Source organism: Phaenicophaeus curvirostris, chromosome Z, assembly GCF_032191515.1.
Source record: "Phaenicophaeus curvirostris isolate KB17595 chromosome Z, BPBGC_Pcur_1.0, whole genome shotgun sequence".
In the NCBI taxonomy this organism is placed as follows: Eukaryota; Metazoa; Chordata; class Aves; order Cuculiformes; family Cuculidae; genus Phaenicophaeus; species Phaenicophaeus curvirostris.
This window is the reverse complement of record NC_091431.1, coordinates 1,756,816-1,777,208: the sequence shown is the minus strand read 5'-3', so window position 1 is coordinate 1,777,208 and position 20,393 is coordinate 1,756,816. Positions and strand designations below refer to the sequence as shown.

The 20,393-nt window shown below is 39.6% G+C and overlaps 1 protein-coding gene across 1 annotated transcript in view; it reads right to left on the bottom strand.

Annotated features, from left to right (window-relative positions):
- APC (APC regulator of WNT signaling pathway) overlaps nucleotides 1–20,393 on the bottom strand; it is a 92,701-nt gene that overhangs the window by 60,761 nt on the left and 11,547 nt on the right. The window lies entirely within an intron of this gene.

Here is a 20,393-nt window from a genome sequence, read left to right as displayed (position 1 = left end):
CAGAAAGATTTAAAAAAAATTCAAACACAAGAAGAGGTCATATTACACAGTAGGATAAAGAGATAAAAGGCTATTTTTGATATCAAGATATCCCATATTATTTTTCTGATATTGTAGCACAGTTCTAGAACACCATCACAATTGTTCAGTCATTACAATGGAGAAAGAAACAAATACTCCAATTATAAAATTAAAGTTGCTTCCTGCTTTCCAAACCAAAAACCAACCAAAGTTTTTCATCTTAAAAATATAAGTCAGCTAAAACAGCCATTCAATAATAATAAAAGGAGTCCTAGCACTTCATAAATGTACAAGTTAGCCTTCCAATATCACGACAGGAATTTAAGTATGCAGCTTGTAGATCACAGGAAAAAAAATATAAAAAGCCTGTGAAACAACATTCCTTTTCTCTGCTACTGAAGTACTTTGGAAAATACGAAACAATTAAAAGCTCTTACTTAGCATTTTTTGTGTATTCTCTCACTAAACCTTTGACCTTATTGCTTGTGTGACTCCTCATGTAATCAACTTTGCCCTTCCAGATGAATCTTCATAGAATTAACCAGTTTATTAAAAATAGGTTAAATTATTCAAAAAGGTTTTAGTTCCCCATTTTGAAAATTATGTTTAATCTTTTTAAATGAAAACTCAACGGAACTTAAGAATATCTACCATTGAAGACAGGAATAATAACAAAAGCTGCAGTGCATTTGATATGATGAGTTTATTTCCTTTTATAGAAGCAAATCTTCATGCCCTAAGCACCTGTCATCAAAGATGGGAGAAGGAAGAAGCAGTCTGCTGCTTGTGGAATTGCGATTTCCATGACACTACAAATAAGCTGAATAAAAAAAATCACCAACAAATTCCTTTTGCAAAATCTGGTCATGCTTTACTGGAAAACTCATTTTTAGAGAAACAAAGGCAGTCTGAAACATCTACTCTGTTCTGTAAATTCTGTGTTTTTACCACTAGGCTGTTTCTCCTAAAAGGTGAAGAACTGTCAAAGAACATCGTAACAAAAAAAGAATATGATAATAACAATAATGATAATCATCATCGTAATGAAAAAGGGCAGACCGCTTCTGTTCAATTTCCTCTTTTGTCTACTCTTTTATTCATAAAACCAACAGCTGTAGCTCACACTTCCTTGGAGAACTCATACTGCACGGACATTTCTGCACAAGCCCAAGAAAAAGCAGATACAAGCGGAAACATTTTCACATTAGCTCTCATAAATCAGCATTGTAGTGTAATATTTATAGAATCTGTTGGTTGCGACTCAAGTAGATCACACATTCATTTACATCTAATTTACAGAACTGTCGTGTGCCATGTATTTGACATGCACTTAAGATTCTATACAGAATATTTTTTTCCTCTCATTGTTTTAATTCATTATTACTGTGGAAGGGCAGGTAACGCTAAAAAACAAGGAGTTTTTCCATTTCCTCTCCTGACTAAGAAATTTTCACTCACGAATTTGGAAGTTAGAATAATTACCCAAATTAACAAACACACATACACACAAAGAAGAAAATGGAGAAAAATTAATAAGGGGAGGAGCTACAGTAAAAAGAACTGCACAGTTCTGGTATTTTAAATGCAAAATAAGGTGATATGAACTTGTGTTGTTAAACGAGTAAGAATCCAGATTCTGAAGCAGAAGTCTGGTTTGTGTTCTCCCCCTCCTGATCCAACTTCCTCAGCTTCATGTTGTGTGTTTTATTTTTGTAACATGGAAGTAGGACATCACCACTAAAAGACAGCATTCTGCCTCGTACTAGGAGTCACTTCCTGATTTATTCAAATGCCCAACTTCATTCTGTGAATTTTGAAATAAAAAACAAAATAAATGAGTCAACCAATTACCACAAGCTGGGTAATCCAAAACGCCTTCATTTTTTTTTGTTAAATAGATGACCAAATGGGCAATAAGTGACACAGCCACAGGCAGAAAGAAGCTCACTCCTGCCAGTCTGGCACCCTGCAGGAGCCAGCACTGCCCAACTGCAGCACTGCTGGCTGCCCCGGCACTTGACATAAAGCCACCTGCACCAGCAGGAACCACAGCAACACCCGGCAGCTGCTCCCTATCGGGGCGTTCACACTGGATACGGCATGAACTTTAAAGAGCTCCTAGAGAGGGTGAAAAAACAAGCGTGCATTTTCATGTATTCTGGAAGCACAGTAAGGTTCCAGCAAAGTGTGTTTGCAGTCAGTACATCCTCAGTGAAAACTGGACTGCAGGCAGCCAGTCTCGTGTTCACAACGCACTGCAAGACACCTGGGCATCTGCTTCCAGTGCCACCCCACGGGCTGAGACACCTAGGGTTCTTCAGGGCACGTGTACACATGCCTATCTCCCTTACACAATAATTCTTTTTGCTGCCTGTAAACAAATGACTACCATGTATTTGAGGTGAACAGTAAAGTACTTCTTAGAAATCAAGGATCTCACCTATCTCAATTGCGCTGAGGTGTAATACAAGGCCACATGTAAAACTTGTGCATCTCTACTATAACTGCAGCTGAAAAAACTGTGCGTGGGTAAGGTGTAGCTTGAAGACAATGACAGTGGGGAGTCCTGAAAGCCAAATTGTTGGGCTGGAGGCAGGTTGTTAGCAAAATTCCCCCCAAACTAGTCTGCAACACGTATTTTTAAACATTTCATCACTGATCTTGGCACAAGAACTGACATCAAAACTCGCTCCCATATATTCAAGAGGCTTCACAAAGTCAGAGAACTACATCCAATAGATAAGGAATTTCCTGAACTGAGAAACAGAGCAGTAAAAACAGGGTGTTATTAAACAACATAACAGTGTAAGGTCATTCATGTAGGAACTTCATCACCTGGAAGCAGCCGGTGGGAGAAGCAACTCAGGTCTTTCAGCAGCCACCCTGAAGGGTAACCAGGCACTGCCAACACGAGACTGGCACGAGGAAAGCAAACACGATCCCTAGAGTCATCAGGGCATTTTATAACGACTAGGGTAAGAAAAGTTAATTTAGTGGGTGCAGAGAAAGATGCTAAGAGATCAGGGGACTAGAGGGTATCTCATTTGAGAAGACACTGCCCTTGCTGCATCAGCACAGTAAAGTCTGTAAGGACAGGTACACTTTGTTACTAGGGAGGGAAGAACACTCAAGAACAAGAAAAATATTTAGGTTAAAACACAACGCTGACACAGAACAAATGAGTGTAACTTATTTGTCAATTGCTGGCTAACAACATCCCTGTCTAGCTCACTGTACAGGAAGAAACTGGACTTAGTGTATCAGAAATCCAAGGTTGTACTCCTAAACCTCCATAGAGAAGAATACTGTACTTATTTTTGTATACTTTTCCTCCTGAAATAATGCCAAAGCCATTTCACAAAAAACATCATTATTTAATTTTAAAACAGGAGAAATGGACAAAGGTGATGTATGACCACAAAGCAGCCTAGGCTTTCTGATGCTGAACATTGTGACATTTCGCAGCAGAGTGAAATCACAAAGCTCCATTACACACAAGCTATTCCATGTACATTGACCTAACACCCTCAAAATTAAAATCTTCCTCTCTTCTGGAAGTAGGTTTTTACCAATAGCCTCAAACCAGGCACTTCAGATTAAAGTCCAGGTTCCAGAATTAACCCTGAGTTAATCCCTGAGTGAGCAAAAAAACCAACTCAACCCACAAACTTTATTTTTAAATGGAGAATTGGTGGCATCAACAGAAACTGACAGTATTGCCACATCCCCTTCTCATATTTTTTAATGGTCAAAATGTTTCCCTTAGGGAAGGAGCCAACTCTGGACGCTCTCAGTCAGACTAGATTAACAGCCACGTATCACCTCATTCACATTAGTACTAATCAGTAACCAGTCCAAGGGAGTGCAGAGAAAAGTTTGCCTGGGTCCCACCAGCCTGAGGCTGCACCACTGCACACACACACCAAGCTACTCAAGATTATTGGGGCCAGAAGCAGCTGAATCAAGAATGACTCTTCCCGCTTCCCTGTAGGAAACTGCTACAGTGGAGATTGGAAGAGGAAGAAGTCCAGGCTCTAATACACATTTTGCATTTCACCCAGTCCAAGGGAAAATGCATGAGACATGCAACACAACCCATCTTTGTGATGTCCTCTTTGTGGCCCCTTCTCCTAAGGGACAGGGGACAGGACGAGAAGGAACGGCCTCAAGCTCCACCAGGGGAGGTTTAGGCTGGACATCAGGAAAAAGTTTTTCACAGGAAGGGTCCTTAGGCAGTGGCAGAGGCTGCCCAGGGAGGGAGTTGATTCACCTTCCCAGGAGGGGTTTAAGGGACGGGTGGACGAGGTGCTGAGGGACATGGGTTAGTGATTGATGGGAACGGTTGGACTGGATGATCCGATGTGTCTTTTCCAACCTAGTGATTCTGTTCACTATTATGCTTCAGTCAAGCTCCCTTTTCTTCTGAAGAAGTTTCTTGTTCACAGAGTGGTTGGTCATTATTCAAAGGACGAAGGGAGAAATGTAGGTTGAATATGATTGTATTAATAATGCTCTTAAAATACAGAAACTCTGAAATTTAATTCCCTCATTGTAAGATGCACCTAAAATCTAGGTCTCCTACTACCCTAACCCATGTTTCATATAATTAAGAGGTTTATTCCCCATCTACTGTCAACATAAGGTGAAATTATGACAAGAAATTTCATGCTTTATCAAATCAGCAGCTTGCAAGAACAGACACATCAAAGAAGAATTTCAAGCTGAATATGACTCTCTTACACCCTAAAATAAAAATTTATGAGAGGCCTAAATTTACACAAAGGTACCATTAAGATTTAGATATGCATTTTTCTACATTAAGAAAACTCTAACAGTAACAACTGCCCAGAAATCAGGAAGTTAGATGTACTCTTTTCAGTTTCAAAGATAGGCAAAACCCCCAAAGTTCTCTGAAAACTTACATTTTTTTAATTCATCAGACTTTTTAAATTTGAAAACAATAAGTATATAGACTCAATATTCCCTAAAGAGGTTCTAGGTAAGGACCCAAACAATGTGATATATTAAATCTCCTTATAAAAATATTTCAGACTCCCATTACTATTTCTTTCATACATAAAAGCTACTACCAGTTACCAGAACATATGATTTTTATAAAACAACTTTTGTAGAACAAATTAGTCTTGTTCTTTTCAGAAACTCCAAAACCCTACCCTGTGCCTTTTGAACAATAGAGACCAAAACCTGTCACTGTCGATAGGTAAAGGTAGAAACCAGTGTCTGCTCCTAGCTTTCTACCCTACCCACCTCCACAAGGTTCCCACCCAGGGAACACAGAAGGGCTCAGGGGCTCAAGTGGCAGCTGCCTAAACCACTGTAGATTACTGCCCGACTACCAAGGCAATCGGAAGTAGGTGTTGGTTTAGCTTTCTGTGTTGGTTTAGCTTACTGTGCTGGGCCATGAACCACAAGGGTTCAGCAGCTGTTACATGACTACTTCACATCTGAACGACAGACAAGACCGACAGAGAGGGTGGCAAAAAAATCCAGTGTGGCTGTTTTAAGGTAAGCAAGCCCCGCTTACTAATTTCAGCCTTAAATGGACCATTTTTATACAGTTACCTTTATCAAAACACTAAAGAGAATAAAGTGAGGGGTTTTTTTTTTTTTAGCCTTTCTTATTTCAAAACATATCAAACCATGCCAATTTGCATTAATTCAATTTCTCTGTTGACTGAACCCTGTATTGGATTTACCACTATTTCGCTTGAAGCTTGTCTCTGCATTAAACGGTTTATACGTAAATATCCTTCTGTTCATCCTTTTCCAACTCTGGCAAAGTATCAGCACTTTTAAGTGTTGCATTTAAAAACTTATCAAAAATGAGTATCAGTAAGCCAGGGATTGTCTTACCCACCTCAGTTTGGGACAAGTGTTTCAGGCTTACTGATTCAAAAACGTTTATCCTTCTCAGGCATTATTCAATCTCTCCTTTCCTACTCACTGAAAAATATTTAATTGGGCCCGGATCCTGAAAGCCCATTATGCCAATTCTTTCCAGACAGAGCACAAGAATTTTATTTCTGCCTTCTCCAGCATCACACAAAAGAACTATGTTACATCGACCTGGTGATAGGACTACGCTTTACTAAAATAGCTTTTTGTTGCCAGGATATTTAATCCTCCTATCCATACCCACATTTATAAGCAAACTCCAAACTTCTAGTCAGTAGCAGCTAGAAGAGAGGTTATTTTGTTTGTTTTCTCCTCATCTGGAATAGACAGGCACAGAAATACAACGAAGAGTCTGAAAGGCCTGCAAAGGCTCTGGGTGCAGTTCAGAGAGAACTAAGGAAATACACAGTACAGAATGAGAGTTTTCCACGAGTGGAACAGCAGACCTGGTGCCTTCTGTTCATGTTCTCACCCACTCTGCATTAACATGCTCAGGTCATCAGAAAGATGCAGGAAGCAGCAGAAAAAAGCCATCACAGAAAACTGCTCCTCATCAGCTTATTTTAGCAACGAGGACTTTGATATCAGAAAGTGAACTCCAAGTTATGTAACGCTAGTCCTTGTAATAAATTTGAAAAAGCTGACATAAGAAAAAAAGGACAGACTATATGAAATGATATTCTCTAGATTAGGTACCCTCTGAATTCTGGAGTTTTCCAGCTGCATAGAAAAAAACCCCAAAAAACAGGGACCAGATGAAAAGCCTTAACTACCACCGGTTATCTTAATACAACATGCAAAGGGGTTAGTCCCTTTAAAAAGGGGCCACACAATTTTCTCTAAACCTCAGCTGCATTGAGAGGATTTTCTTCTTAGGTTTAATGTCCACTTCTGCATGAAGGTTATCTTCACAGACAGCAGATTATAACACTGAAGCGTTACTGTACCTGACCTTCCTAAATCCTTTTGACTAGGGGGACAGGGTAGAATCGTTTTGGTTTTGTTCTTCCATAAATGAATACCTAACTTGGCAAGAGCTTTCAACCCACTGCTGTATTTTGGGATATTTCCTTAAGTTCAACACTTGGCCTGTACTCGCCAACCACCAAGAGAAGCATCGTCATCTGTTCTTCATAACCAAAACATAATTTAGCCTATGAAGGTTTGAAACAACGTCATCCGTGTTCCCTGCATTCCTTAAAAGACCAGGAGTAGGAAAGGGAAGATGATGCTCTGAATTCTTGGCTTGCCTTCCTCAGTACAGGTCAAGCATGTTGGGCATCAAGCGTGTGTGTGCGAGAGAAATAGAGTTTAGGATTTTACTAAAGAATGCTAACAATAAAAAAACCCAAACATTCCTATTCATACAAAAGAGGACTGAAATGAAGAAGTCATACATTTCAGGCTACAAACAGTCAAGTTCAGCTTTTATTACACTGCCAAGAAAAAAGGCCTACTTCTTCCTTTATATTTCTGGGTTGGGAAGTTCCTTAGCTGGTTAGTCACGCTGCATTCAGAATACAACTGTGAAAATACAAAACATGATTTGCATATAAATACTATATAGAACACAAAGCAGTCCAGACATCATTTGACTCATAACTTATATTGGACCAGGGATGATTCACAGGCCTGAACACTCATTCTTCATGATGATCATCTTTGCTATTCATGGCTAATTGCGTAAGCCCTTACTGCATATGACTTGCTCCTGTTTACTTTCATGTTTCTCATCATCTTTTAATGATTCAACTCTGCAAAGTTTAAGCTAGAGAGGCCTAGAAGGCTTGAGACAGGTCTGCATTTTCCTATTTTAATTGAAAACACAAAATAAACCCCAAACATGAGATAAACCAGCTTTAATTAAAAAAGGGGAAAAATTATTCTTTTATAATAAAGACATATTTCCCCATATTGGGTGACCTATCAGGGTCACCCACAGGGTTCCCTTCAGTGCCCGCAGGTAACTGAAGAGCATTTCCCTTGCAGGAAACTTATCATCACCCATTCACAAAGGTCCTGCATGAATTTTGGAAAACCACCAGTGGAGACCTGGTTTTCACTGACAATAACTTATTGTTGCAGCACAACACTAGTAGTGTAGCCTATTTTAAACAGGATTTCCTTAAATTGATGCAAAATTAATAATAACATTTCATCAACGTAAACATTTTAGCAACTGAATTAAGACACTGTAATCAAATCTAAGAGTTTAAGAGACCAAAGGAAACCAATTTTAGCCATATGCATTTTCAACTCATTCTGTATTATTCTACACTGATGATATACTAATAGCGTACTATGACAACATCTGTCAGAACACTTTACCATAACAGAATATTTCACACAAACATTCTGGCAAGCACCATGATAGCACTTGAGGGATGATGTTTTGGGAAGTGTGCATTCATACATAACTTAAAGTATTATATTTAAAAGTGATCTTTTTTTCCACGCTGCCATTTTTAGGAGTGACATTACAGTTTCTTACAGGAACTATTCCGCTCGTTACACAACATTAAGATCGTTTCTTATTAAGACTTAAAGAAGTACAGGAAGAGTCATCACCATAATAATCATCACTATCACTACTGTGCTTTTTGTCACTTCCTTTCCCATCGGAAAAAAGGTGGTGGAAGAACCTCTGCATGTTTTGGATGTTCTAATATTTGAGCAATGTTACCAACATTCAATATGTTACAGGAGACACATCTAGTATCACCACTTTACCTTCTGAAACCAATCACTCCCGATGCTAGCTTCTGAACTGATGTTTTAATATTTATCGTCATCATCACCCAAAACCTCTCACTGACAGAGAGGAAATCTGTATTTCTAAAACTAATGTTATAGAGAGAGAAAAGGTTGTGAGGGGATGTTTACTACAAAACAGAAACACAAACTGAATCCTTAGACCTGTCTTCATCAAACCTTTCTTCTGCATCACTGCATGTAACAGAACTGAGGAGGAAAAAAATATTTTACCACTCACTTCAAGCTTCCCCAAAAATACAGTAGAGTCTGGCTCTAGAAAACTACTACGTTCAGTACATATATTTATGTGTATTTTCAAAGAATTGCAATTTTGACAGAATAGTCATAAATCCATTAACTGGATTAACTGGAAAATTGAAATAATTAGTAAAAAGACAGCAGAAAGAATACTAAGGAGCACTTACAACGGAACAAACAGCAGAGGGAGGAAGTACTGAGAACCTGAAATTGACCTATATTGTATTATTCAATACGCACGGTAATTTACTGAGAAGACTTCCAGGCGAACTAAGGAGCCGTATGTGTCTTGCTACGCCTTTAAAAGGCATCGTTCAGCACATGACTACCCAAATTGAGTCAAAACCGGACTCCACAGATCTCCTGAAGAAAATCCTACCGAATAAAAATTGCTCCTTGCAGCTCCATCTAGATCAGCGATTTTAAACCGGAGGAGGGACGGGATGAAGGAGGAATAGGATGAAAGGATTCCGCAGCCTACCAAAAATCGCTGCACGTTTTCGCGCAAGCCGGGATGACCTAATTACGGGGAATAAAAGCTGCGCATCTCGACAAAGGGGAAAGAAAGGACCCGCGGCTTCATACATAATTTATTAAGATTTCCCACCGCGTTCAGGTTAAGTCGTGGATCCTAGCATCTCTTTGTGATGGGAAATCCGCGGGGCAGGGTCCGCTACGCGCCCCGCGGCAGGGAACCTGCCGCGGGGCGCGTAGCGGACCCTGCCCCGCAGGGAAAAGGCAGCACCAAGGGGCAAAGGGCAACCCATGCCCCCCAAATCCCCATCCCACACTCACCCCGCGGCGGCTCCATCGCTCCCGCAGCAACCGGCCCCGCCCGGTGGCTGCGCCAGCGCCCGGGATGACGTGCGGGAGAGGGGGCGGGCGAGACTGCGCTCTTGCTGCTCGATATCAACGATGATGCTTCCCTTTTATATATGTATATATACACGCTACAATCAGACCTAACGGTCCATCTAATTTGGTAAGAAATACACGCAGAGACTGATTATTAAAAAGGCAACTGCAAGCGCGCCCTTCAGAATCAGAGAATGGCTTGGGAGGGATTTTGGGAGGGATATTAAAGCCCATCAGGTTCCAAACCCACGGGCAGGGACACCTCCCACTGGATCAGGCTGCCCAAGGCTCCATCCAACCTGGCCTTGAACAACCCCAGCGATGGGGCAGCCACAGCTTCCCTGGGCAACCTGGGCCAGTGTCTCACCGCACTCATAGTGAAGAAATTCCTCCTTATGTCTAGTCTAAATCTGCCCCTCTCCAGTTTACACCCATTGCCCCTCGTCCTGTCACCACAAACCTCTGTAAACAGTCCCTCCCCAGCTTTCCTGGAACCCCTTGCAGGCACTGGAAGGTCACTATAAGATCTCCTTGGACCCTTCTCTTCTCCAGGCTGAACAACCCCAACTCTCTCAGCCTGTCCTCCTATGGGAGGTGCTCAAGCCCTCGGATTATCCTTGTACCCTCCTGTGGACCCGTTCCTACAGCTCCGTATCCTTCTTATGTTAAGGATTCCAGAAGTGGCCTGAATACTCCAGATGAGATATTACAAGAGAAGAATAGAGGCGCAGAATCACTTCCTTTAAAGGCATCTCAGGCTCATCTGCAGTACAGTAAAAAATTGTTTTCATGTTCTTTTCAGATATAAAGTTGTCACTACTACTGGGTACTTCAGTAAAAGAACAATTATATGTACATTTAAGCTACACCAAATTAGAACAATAAGTATCAGTTCAGTGACAGGCGGGGAAAAAAAAATCCAGAAGACAGATGAATAAGCAAACCAATTCATGAAACTATTTTAGAATCTCCTTCCTGAACTGATCTCCAAGGATAAGGATGTATCAAAGTAGTCATGAAGAGGACTTAAATCCTCAAAGGAGCACACTACTGAATACAAGAGACAGCAGAAATAAAGCTATATTTCAGCTGTTTGAGTTTGTACTCTGTATCTTCAGTTTTAAAAAAAGGTTCTGTAGATAATAGGTGCTATGGAGATTCTGCTTTTAAAAAATATCTAGCTCAAATACAAAAGGCAGCTTGGTAGAAACAGCACAATAATAAGTCTCTTTAATCCTCCAAAAGTACTCAAGAATAAACTTAAGGGTAGTACAGTCCATCTCAACAGAATACTGTGTGATAGAAGACATCTAGAGAAGTGCAAATGTTTCTCAGCTACAGCAAATGAATGTCCTTCCCTGTGGCACCACACACATTAGGGAGTTATACAACTGGACATACAGAGAGATAGCTCATTAAAAACGTATATCCTTAAATGCCTGAGGAAATGTCATTCTTCCTATAATCATTTATTTGATTTGTATCAAACAGGCTGGCTTGTCATACCTCATGGCTGGGACCACACAAAAATCAAAGGTACTGCAGGCCTGCATATGAATTGCACCACAAATACTTAAATGCAACCACTTAAATTTCAGCTGTTTTCCCATGGCTCCTTTTTCCAGTTACAGAAAGCAATACCCCACTCTCAGGAGAGATGCTCTTTACCAGATAACCTTTCATCAAATATCTTCACGATTAAGATGTGTAACATGATGGCATCTGCTACCTTCTCTGCATGGTACCACACAAAATCCTCTGACTTCATCAGTACGGCTGATTACAGAGGCCTTGTCACTTAAGCTGTTATGGTAAACCATTTTAAACCAAAGTTAAGTGGACCAGTATTCAAGGGTGTTGCAGGCTATAGGATTTTTTGCTACAAAGCAATAGTTCATGTCCCTCTGATCCACTCAATTCCATTTCACAGAGACTGTGCTCATACTCTCTCAGCTGTAACAAATTATGCCATTACTTTTTGCAGATTCCAAGTTTAGAACCTAGCTGGGCATTAGACCTAAAGTCATCTTACTGAATATCTTACTAATACAATACTGATACACAGCACTGCTCCTTCTGTCAGAAAAGCAAACCAAAATAATTCCAGCTGTTATTGTGCATCTCCCTCCATCCTAAAGTTATTTACATTAGGGCAAATGTACACTTAAATAAGCACAGACATAGCACAACGCCTACATTATCAGTTGGCAAGTTGTTGCAATACGAGTTGTGGTTTGTATAGCAATTGAGTTGGTCCAGTAATGGTTTTAAATCAAGCTCATAAGTTGCAAGTGCAATGCTGCATGGAATGACTACTTTCAGTGTGCAAAGACAATACCAGGGAACGAATGCCAAAGAAAACAACAGAGAAACTGATATCCGAAATATGTGAAACCTAAGCTGCATATTTCTAAGTGGAAAAAGCTAAGCTTGAGAAGCACACGATTTTCTAACATCCTAAATGGTAATATCAAAGATCAAAGGCTATACAATATATTATATTTGTCATACTGTCATACACAATGACACATACATCATACTGCATTCTTCTGCAAAACTATAGTTCTTGTCCCGTGAAAAACATTCTTCTTTGTTCTGGTACTGGTCAGTCCTCTCTGAGCCTGGGAGTCACAAGCTGCATAAGTATGAGTAAATTCAGTGCTGATGAGTAAATTCAGTGCTGATGAGTAAATTCAGTGCTGATGAGTAAATTCAGTGCTGATGAGTAAATTCAGTGCTGATGAGTAAATTCAGTGCTGATGAGTGATGTTAGATTCACTCCTCTGTAGCCTAAAGTCCCATACATATTTGCAGAACAAGCAGAGCATAAGCAGCAGCAAAAACCCTCTAATATTTTCTGCCAAGACAACAGCTGAGTGGGAGGCAGAAAGCCTTCCCTTCATTGCTCATAGTAATGCCCATTCTGTTACCGTTTCATAAAAACGCCGGCTTCTGTTTTGTGTCTGTCACATGTGCTTGCTTCAGAAGCACAATCCAGTATTAAGTGAAATTCAGTTTAATGAAGAGCAAATAAAATTGTCATAATCCTGTTTTCCCACCACTTCTAAATAATGCTAAATAAAAGCTCCCAGCCTTTTTATAAACAAAAAGGTTATTCCTCAAAATATTTGCTTCATAAAATCAAGACTATTACAACAGAAAATTAAAGAGGTTTTCTGGTTTTAGGTATCTGGCTCATAAATGGGACAGTTCACTGTGGCTCCTTGACCTCACCCTCTAGAGTAGTACCCTTCTATCTGAAAACAGCTTTTCACTACTAAATGTATTTAAAGCGATTGATATTTCATTATTAGTCACTGTATATGCACAGTACTACCCTCCTCAGAAACTCTGGGCACAGCGAGTGGGTTGACTAATAAGTTAAATTCTCTCTCTCTGTTGCCAGGCACTGTGGTTGGTCTTACGCGCAAACAAGAAGTGTAGTGTTACTGACATAAGAGATCTTGCCTTCACGACCTCACTTACCTATGAAAGTTTAACACACTGACTTACATCAGGTTGCATCTCTTAGAAAGGTGGTACAAACACATTTTATTAACAAAATAAACTGAAAACTTTTCACATCTGCCTTATACAGATGCAAATTTTACCTTAACACAGGACGTGGAAAAATACTTCAGCAGCTGCTATAACCAAAGATAGCCTCCTGCCTTTCAACTTTCTTTTAAAAACTGATAAATCTGAACATGCTCTCTGCTTCCCATTTCCCTGGGAATGATGAAGTTGCTTTCACCTCTCTCACACAGACTGTGTATTGTTCCCTCTGAGCCCTGTCCTTACCATGTGACTAGGATCAGTGACAGTCTGTACATACATCAGGAATACTCGTAACCTGCGCACATCAGAATATCAGAGTCTTGCCATGAAAACTGTATTCCAACTTTGTCCACCAGGAGTCTTTCAGAAATGTTGCATATTCTTCCCCCATACAGATGGCCTCCAACTAAGAGCATCAGAAAGATAATCAGAAAAAAAAGAGGTCTCCTGAGATCAGGAAACTAGAGGGTCACCTTCTTTATGCAGATGCAGAAAGAATAGAGACATAAGCTATGCCATTGTTCCTAATGTATCATCCAAAATGCATGCACTCAACTCTTCTGATACTAGTCCTACAAAACCCCAGGAAATTTATATAGTGAGAATAGAAAATCTGAAATCAAGCTGTTATTTTAAGATTTTCTACGATACTAATGTACTAAAATTTCATTTTTTTTTTCCAGAGCGCTGTGCTACAAGTTCCTGAACTTGAGATTTTTCCACAAGAAATGAAAGGAATCTTTCATGGGGGTCAATTAACTACCAGAAAGTCATGTAATATAAGCTAAATGAGAAAAAGAGAAAAATGCACACTGTTTAATTATTTCAGCTTTCTGCACATCTGACATCTATCACCTGCTCTTTAAATTCCTTACTCTTTATTGTTTGCAAATTCCTTAGTCTTGTCCAGAAGTACTGCGCTCTCTGGGGCATCTCCCACTCGTGAGTTCTTCCCTCTCACAGTTTTTCCATCTGCATGCAGGTTTCTTTCTGCACCTTAGGGGAATGAAGATTCAAGAAGGATTGCTTCCACCCTGATATCTTTTAGATCTAATTTGGAGCCATGGCCAAATCTGTAATATCAGTCATGTATGTTCTAAAAACAGTACAATAAAGAAGAGAGTTTGCGTAGCAAACCATGAATCCAGTAAACTCCACCATCCACTTAACCTTCCTTCCATCTCACCTGCATAATAAACTCCACCTGACACAACTCTGTGTTACATTACCTACCTTTCCCCACCCTCTAATTAAGATCACAGCATCCCAGAACTGTACCACTTTGTTTCATCTGCTGTATCTCTTACTATTCCAGCCATGTCTTCTGTTAGTTCTAATGGACTCTAAAGTGCAAGTCTTTATCAGAAATATTTCTGATAGCAATAAACTAGCAATAAACTGAGTTGTTAGTTGATCTGTGCCCCCCCCCACCTATAGGACATCAGAAGGTAGCAAGTCAGAGTAATGCTGTGCAGTACCTCGATGAAAGGCAACAGAAAACTTCAATACATGCCTACACCAGCCCCTGCTTACCCCAACTAACTGCAAACATCTTCATCTTCCCCATTCTGCATTAATTTTCACACAGTTGTCTTGTTATTAAACGGGAAAAAAATCCTATCAAAAAACTCTATTGCAATAACATAAAAGGAAGATAAAAAAGCCAAAAAGGCAGAAAATAGAAATAGATGGTGCTCATTCAATCCACTATAGGAAGTGGACTTTTACAGAAAATTGGAAAGCTGACTTCAAAGATGTGAGCTAGAAAACTGATGATTTGCCTGTGAAGTACAGACATTCAGTAATCTGCTAAAGTATTGAAGGCTGAACACCTTCCATACAAAAGCTGTTGCTTAGTGTATCTCAGGCATTCTCTAGGGAAACTTTTTTCAGAGAAAATGCTCTCCCTGCAGGACTTTGCTCACGAATACAGATTTCTCCTCTTTTCTGTGGAGTAAAAAAACATTAAATGTTTAGAGAAAGATCAAGAATGCAATGTTTTCCAGTATTTTTTGGAGAGTACCAGGCTCTGCATCTGCCCGGTCTCTATTAGAGCTATGTTTTGTACTCTAAGCACTTTGTCTTAGAATACTTTGTTGTTGTCGCACAGCTTTTGGCTCTGATGTCCCTTTCTACCTAGGGCTACATATCTATCAGTTGCTCAGAGACTGATTAAAGGTCACACCCAGAAGAAGAAACCAAGCACATACCTAGAACACTTGCAGTGACCTGAGTTACAAGACAAAGCCCTGTTTTGCTGCTTCTTACTATTTAGTATCAGCTGTAAGATGTTGCAGTACTCGCATCCGTACACGGTGAATGGATGACTGCGCATGCACATGGATGATCAGAATCAGTTTCTGGTTACAAATGTGGTTGACAGAGGTCATTGCTAAAAATGTGGATCCTGCACAGTTATATAAGCTTATATATAAGTTATAGTGAACCCAGGAGTATCCCAGAACTCCACGCTACTCTGACAAATGGAAGCTCTACCATTCCAGTGGAATATTTACCCTTTTTTCCCTATCTTCTTTCTAGTCTTCCCTTTGTTTGGTTTGAACCAGATGTTCTAAATGCAAGAGTTGAATTCTTGTAATAAGCAATCTGACATTTTAGTAGTAATAAATCAGCTAAAAATCTATTTAGCTAAAGGTCGTCAACATGTTTTTTTCCCAGGATACTGCAAAGGAGGGCAGGTCAATTTTTGTGGAATCTTGTAAGCAAACATCTTTTACAAGAAGGTATGTTAACTACCACCACTATTTAGGTCTGCTAAGAAAAACAAAGTTCCAGCTACATGCAAGTTCCTTAAAGCCCACTGCATTAAGAAAGGCTGCAACCAGGTCTAGAAACACAAAGATCTTGCAAAGTCATGGCTGTGAGTTCTCTCACCATAACTATATTTTTTAAATACTTTAATTAAAGCCTGAGTTTTAGCTAGAACATGGTAACAGTATTAAATTGACCTATAAGAACTGTCCTTTAGAAGATAGTGTTGATAAGGACCCCAAGGATCCATCTCACTTAAAAATGTATCTTCCTTAAAAATCTAAAAAAATACCACAACCCAGTACACAACAGTAAATTACTAATGAGTTCAAAGAAGGACCACAAAAAAAGGCTCATTTTGTTAAGGAAGACATGCTGTGTGGTTTAAGGAGCACAGCCTAGCTGGTTTAGCAAAAAGTAGTTTGAAAATATTTCTGGGTTTGTCCTAAATTTAAAGAAATTCATCAGCTGGAACTTAGACAAACTGGAAGTGAATTTCCCAACACCGATTTGGTTAATCCAATCAGTAGGAACTGATCCCACAGTGTAGTAAGACAGTTTTTTCACAAATGTTGACTTTTAGCATTCTGCAGCTTCTAATATAAGGGTCCTACTGAACAGTGCTAGGGTCTATTCTGGGCTTGAAATGCATAAAGGCTCATGATTCATTTAATCCAGCATGAGCTTATTCCTCACAATGTGCGTACACTCATAATGTGTTGCAACAATTATAATCAGCTCTTGCACTACTGAGATTTAGCTGATTGCTTGTTAAGGTCAGGAAGGAAAGTTCTCCAGCTCCTTTCTCAGAAGCAATGCAGAACTCCACCATTAATTTATTTCTGTGTGTGCAAAGGTGAGCTGCTGTGGGAGGCTGCACTCCTGCAGCATGGACTCGTGCTCCCAGGTAGCACAACCCCAGAGACACCTGGCCAGCACACCGTTTCTCTGCTCACAGCCACACTGATCATCAAGTGTAATTGTTCATGGCAGCTTTTGAGGTTAGCTTTTGTTTTAGAAATGATCTTGCTCTCCTCAGCTTGTTTATTCAGCATAAAAATGCTTCCTTGGATGATTTGGTTCTCACTTCCTTGGGGGGCTTGTGGTTACATAAGCCACTAGGCACACTAACATTTTTTGCTCCTCTTTTGGCACACCTTTTAGAGGGTTTACTGAAAATTAGAAATCTGCACCCTCATTTCAAAACATAGATTTTTTTTGTGGCATTGGTGAGGTGGGTGCTAGAAATCATGTTTTTCTTTGGGTGTTTTGAATGAACAGCATCTTCAAATCTTAATTTTTGTAACACTAGTGATGTTAAAAAAAGACCTTCTGCTTCCATTGGGGTGGGGACTGTTTTCATAAAAATCTGAGGAGTCTATTATATCTTAGGTAACCTATTTTCTCCTAATAGTGAAGGTGCGGCCTACTGATTAGTCAATAAGGAAAAAAAAAATCAAATATAAGCTGCCTTGTCCAGTTTCCAAGCAGCATGAATACTGTTTTGTTTTTTTTTGAAATTGATCTATCTGCTCAGAAGAAAAAAAATGCAAAATTGAAATATTCATGCCATGTCTAGGCAAGCTGCTTCCAGTACCAGCTCCATACATGTAGCAACAGGGCTTTACGATCCATGCTTTACAAGTCACACAAAGCTGACCACCTTTTGGCCATTCTTCATCTTGGAAATCACCATGTGACTTCAAGGCAACAAAACCAGCATCACAGACAGCTACTACTACAAATTTACTACTACAAACTTACCACTATATCCAAGTTACTTCAGGAAAAAGCAATTTAAGAGAGAAAGCAGTTTAAGAAGAAATGGGCTGATAGCCATGCCCAGAAAAAATAGCACATCAGCGCAGCAACAGAGCAGAAAAATGCACCTAAGTTTGTCAAAAAAATGAGAAGCCAGAAGTACCTTTTTAAATTCTTTGACCTAGATACTGAGTGCACACTTGAGTGCCAGCTTCCTTTCCCCAGCCTGGATCCAGGGCTACCAGCTACTCAACTTAGATGACTGGAATGCATATATTCCACGAATTAAACCTTAGAACTGTATGACAATTGCTCCATTGGAGTGTATAACATTGTAACTCCCTTGAACCACTCAGGCTAGAGGTACAATTTTAAAACTATCACTAAAAGTAAAAACATCTTACTGATTAGATACATTCTGCATCTCAGATGCCAATCCCTAAAGACATGGGAAGGGAAAATTTTAAGTAATTGCAACCGTATTTAGAAAAGCCTTCCATCTCTAAGTGTACTAGAAGAACACTTCCTTTTTTTTTTTTTTTTTTCCTGACACATAACCCAAATACTTCAATCTTAAATGAAAAGATCCCTAAGGCAAGTCAGCTGGAACACTAGCCCTAACTAACACAGACTTAGGGAAAAACTTATTTGACACAGATCCTCCTCCTCCTCCTCCTCAGCATGGATTTGCATTTTATAAATCCATTACTTTCTTATAACTGTTTATATTTTTAATCAAGTATCAAATCCCTTATTAGAAATAATTTGTATTGTTTTGATGTTAAAACTCAAGCCACTCAGGTTTAAAGCTTGCATGGCGCTGAACAATCCTGAGCGAACTCTACCAAATATAACAAACAAACAAATAAACATTCCAAATAAAGTAGTCTTGGAGGCAAACTTAGTGCCTGCAAATCAAGTTAAGCTGAGATCCCAAGAATTTTAGGCATTTCCCCCAACACTGAAGGGGGTAATTTGGCAAGCTAATTACCCCAGGTGGCAAGAGAAATAAAGAAATCTTCACAATAGGTATTACTTGTTCTAACGAGGAAGAAACAATAGAAGAGATCCTATACCATTGGAAAAATCTCTTCTGCCACATGAACTGAAACCTAAAGTCCTTCCGCAGAAACTCAATTGCCAGTAATTGAATTTTTTAATTTAAGATTATGTATTAATTGCTCTCCAGTCTCATTTCTTACGTTTTCGACTTTCCCTTAAGTTTTTGCCCTCTCTTGCAACAAGACATGTTTTGTCACTTTGAGATTCCATGCAACATTCACATCATAGCACTTATTTATCACATGATAAAACATGTAAGTCACGTCTGGATGAGCAACTTGACTGGAACTGTTCTTGTGTGCCCAGATGTGGACCCATCACACCGAAGATTACACCGACGCTTCAGTCACATAATAAACCACAGCTGTATAGCGTGACTTCACTGACAAGCGAGCTACAAAAGCAGGGGCTTCCTACTCCACACATGCTGATACTTTGCCAACGTTCTTTCATATACAGTTTATTACCCTCCTTTCCCAAAGAGTAAAGGCTGGCAAGTGCTAGTAGTGAGTCTCACGAAAGCCTTATTCCCCAGTTCAAATGCCTGGTAACGTTCTAGACCACAGGCTATAAGCAGAGTAACTGCTTCACTTCAGGAGTTATGTCTTTTTAAGGATTTGAGCCTTGCCCAACATAAAACAATTCTGATACTTATGAGGCTTCTAGAGAGTCCTGCAATATAATTACATAACAACTTGGGAAATGCAGAACAGAGGCAAGAATGATGAAAAGCACTATCCATCCACACTTAAAAGTGGTGTAATAAACTTGGAAGAACATGAATTGAATAATACACGATTCTCCTTCAAACAGTGTACTAGGTGGCAAACCGCCAACACAAACAACTACTTGGTTTTCTAAAGAATTCTGTAACTTGTAAGTCACAAGCCAGAAAATTTTCAAGCAATAAACACTTACTGAGCAAGTAACAAATTTCTACTTTCCTACACTACCTGTATGCAGAGCAGTTGACTTTCAAGGCAAGAATTAATATATGAGCAGAGAGCAAATGTAAAGCTTAGCCATGGTAACCCCAGTATGCCGAAGGCAGACGTTTTCCCATTATTCTCTGAAAAAGTTAAAACACCGCAAAACACCTGAGACTTCTAAAATACAAACCAATGAATTATAACTAGTCTTTGTCATTACAATTAGTTTCAGGCCTTCCTTGCTGCATGCATACTAGACTGTTACATGGACTTCTGAGTACCTTTACATCATTCAAGGCACTATTTCACTGGTAAAGAAAATGATCTGGACATCTTGCTCACAAGTAAAATGGAGAGAGAGAAAGATTTGGAACAGTATAAAGACAGTCATGTACAGACAACTACTTTTTCATTCAAATAATGCAATACTCAAGTCCACTGGTTTTAGAGGAAGGCAAGCTCTCTTTCTCCATTCAATTCCCTCTTTTCAGCTTCCAGCACTCGAAA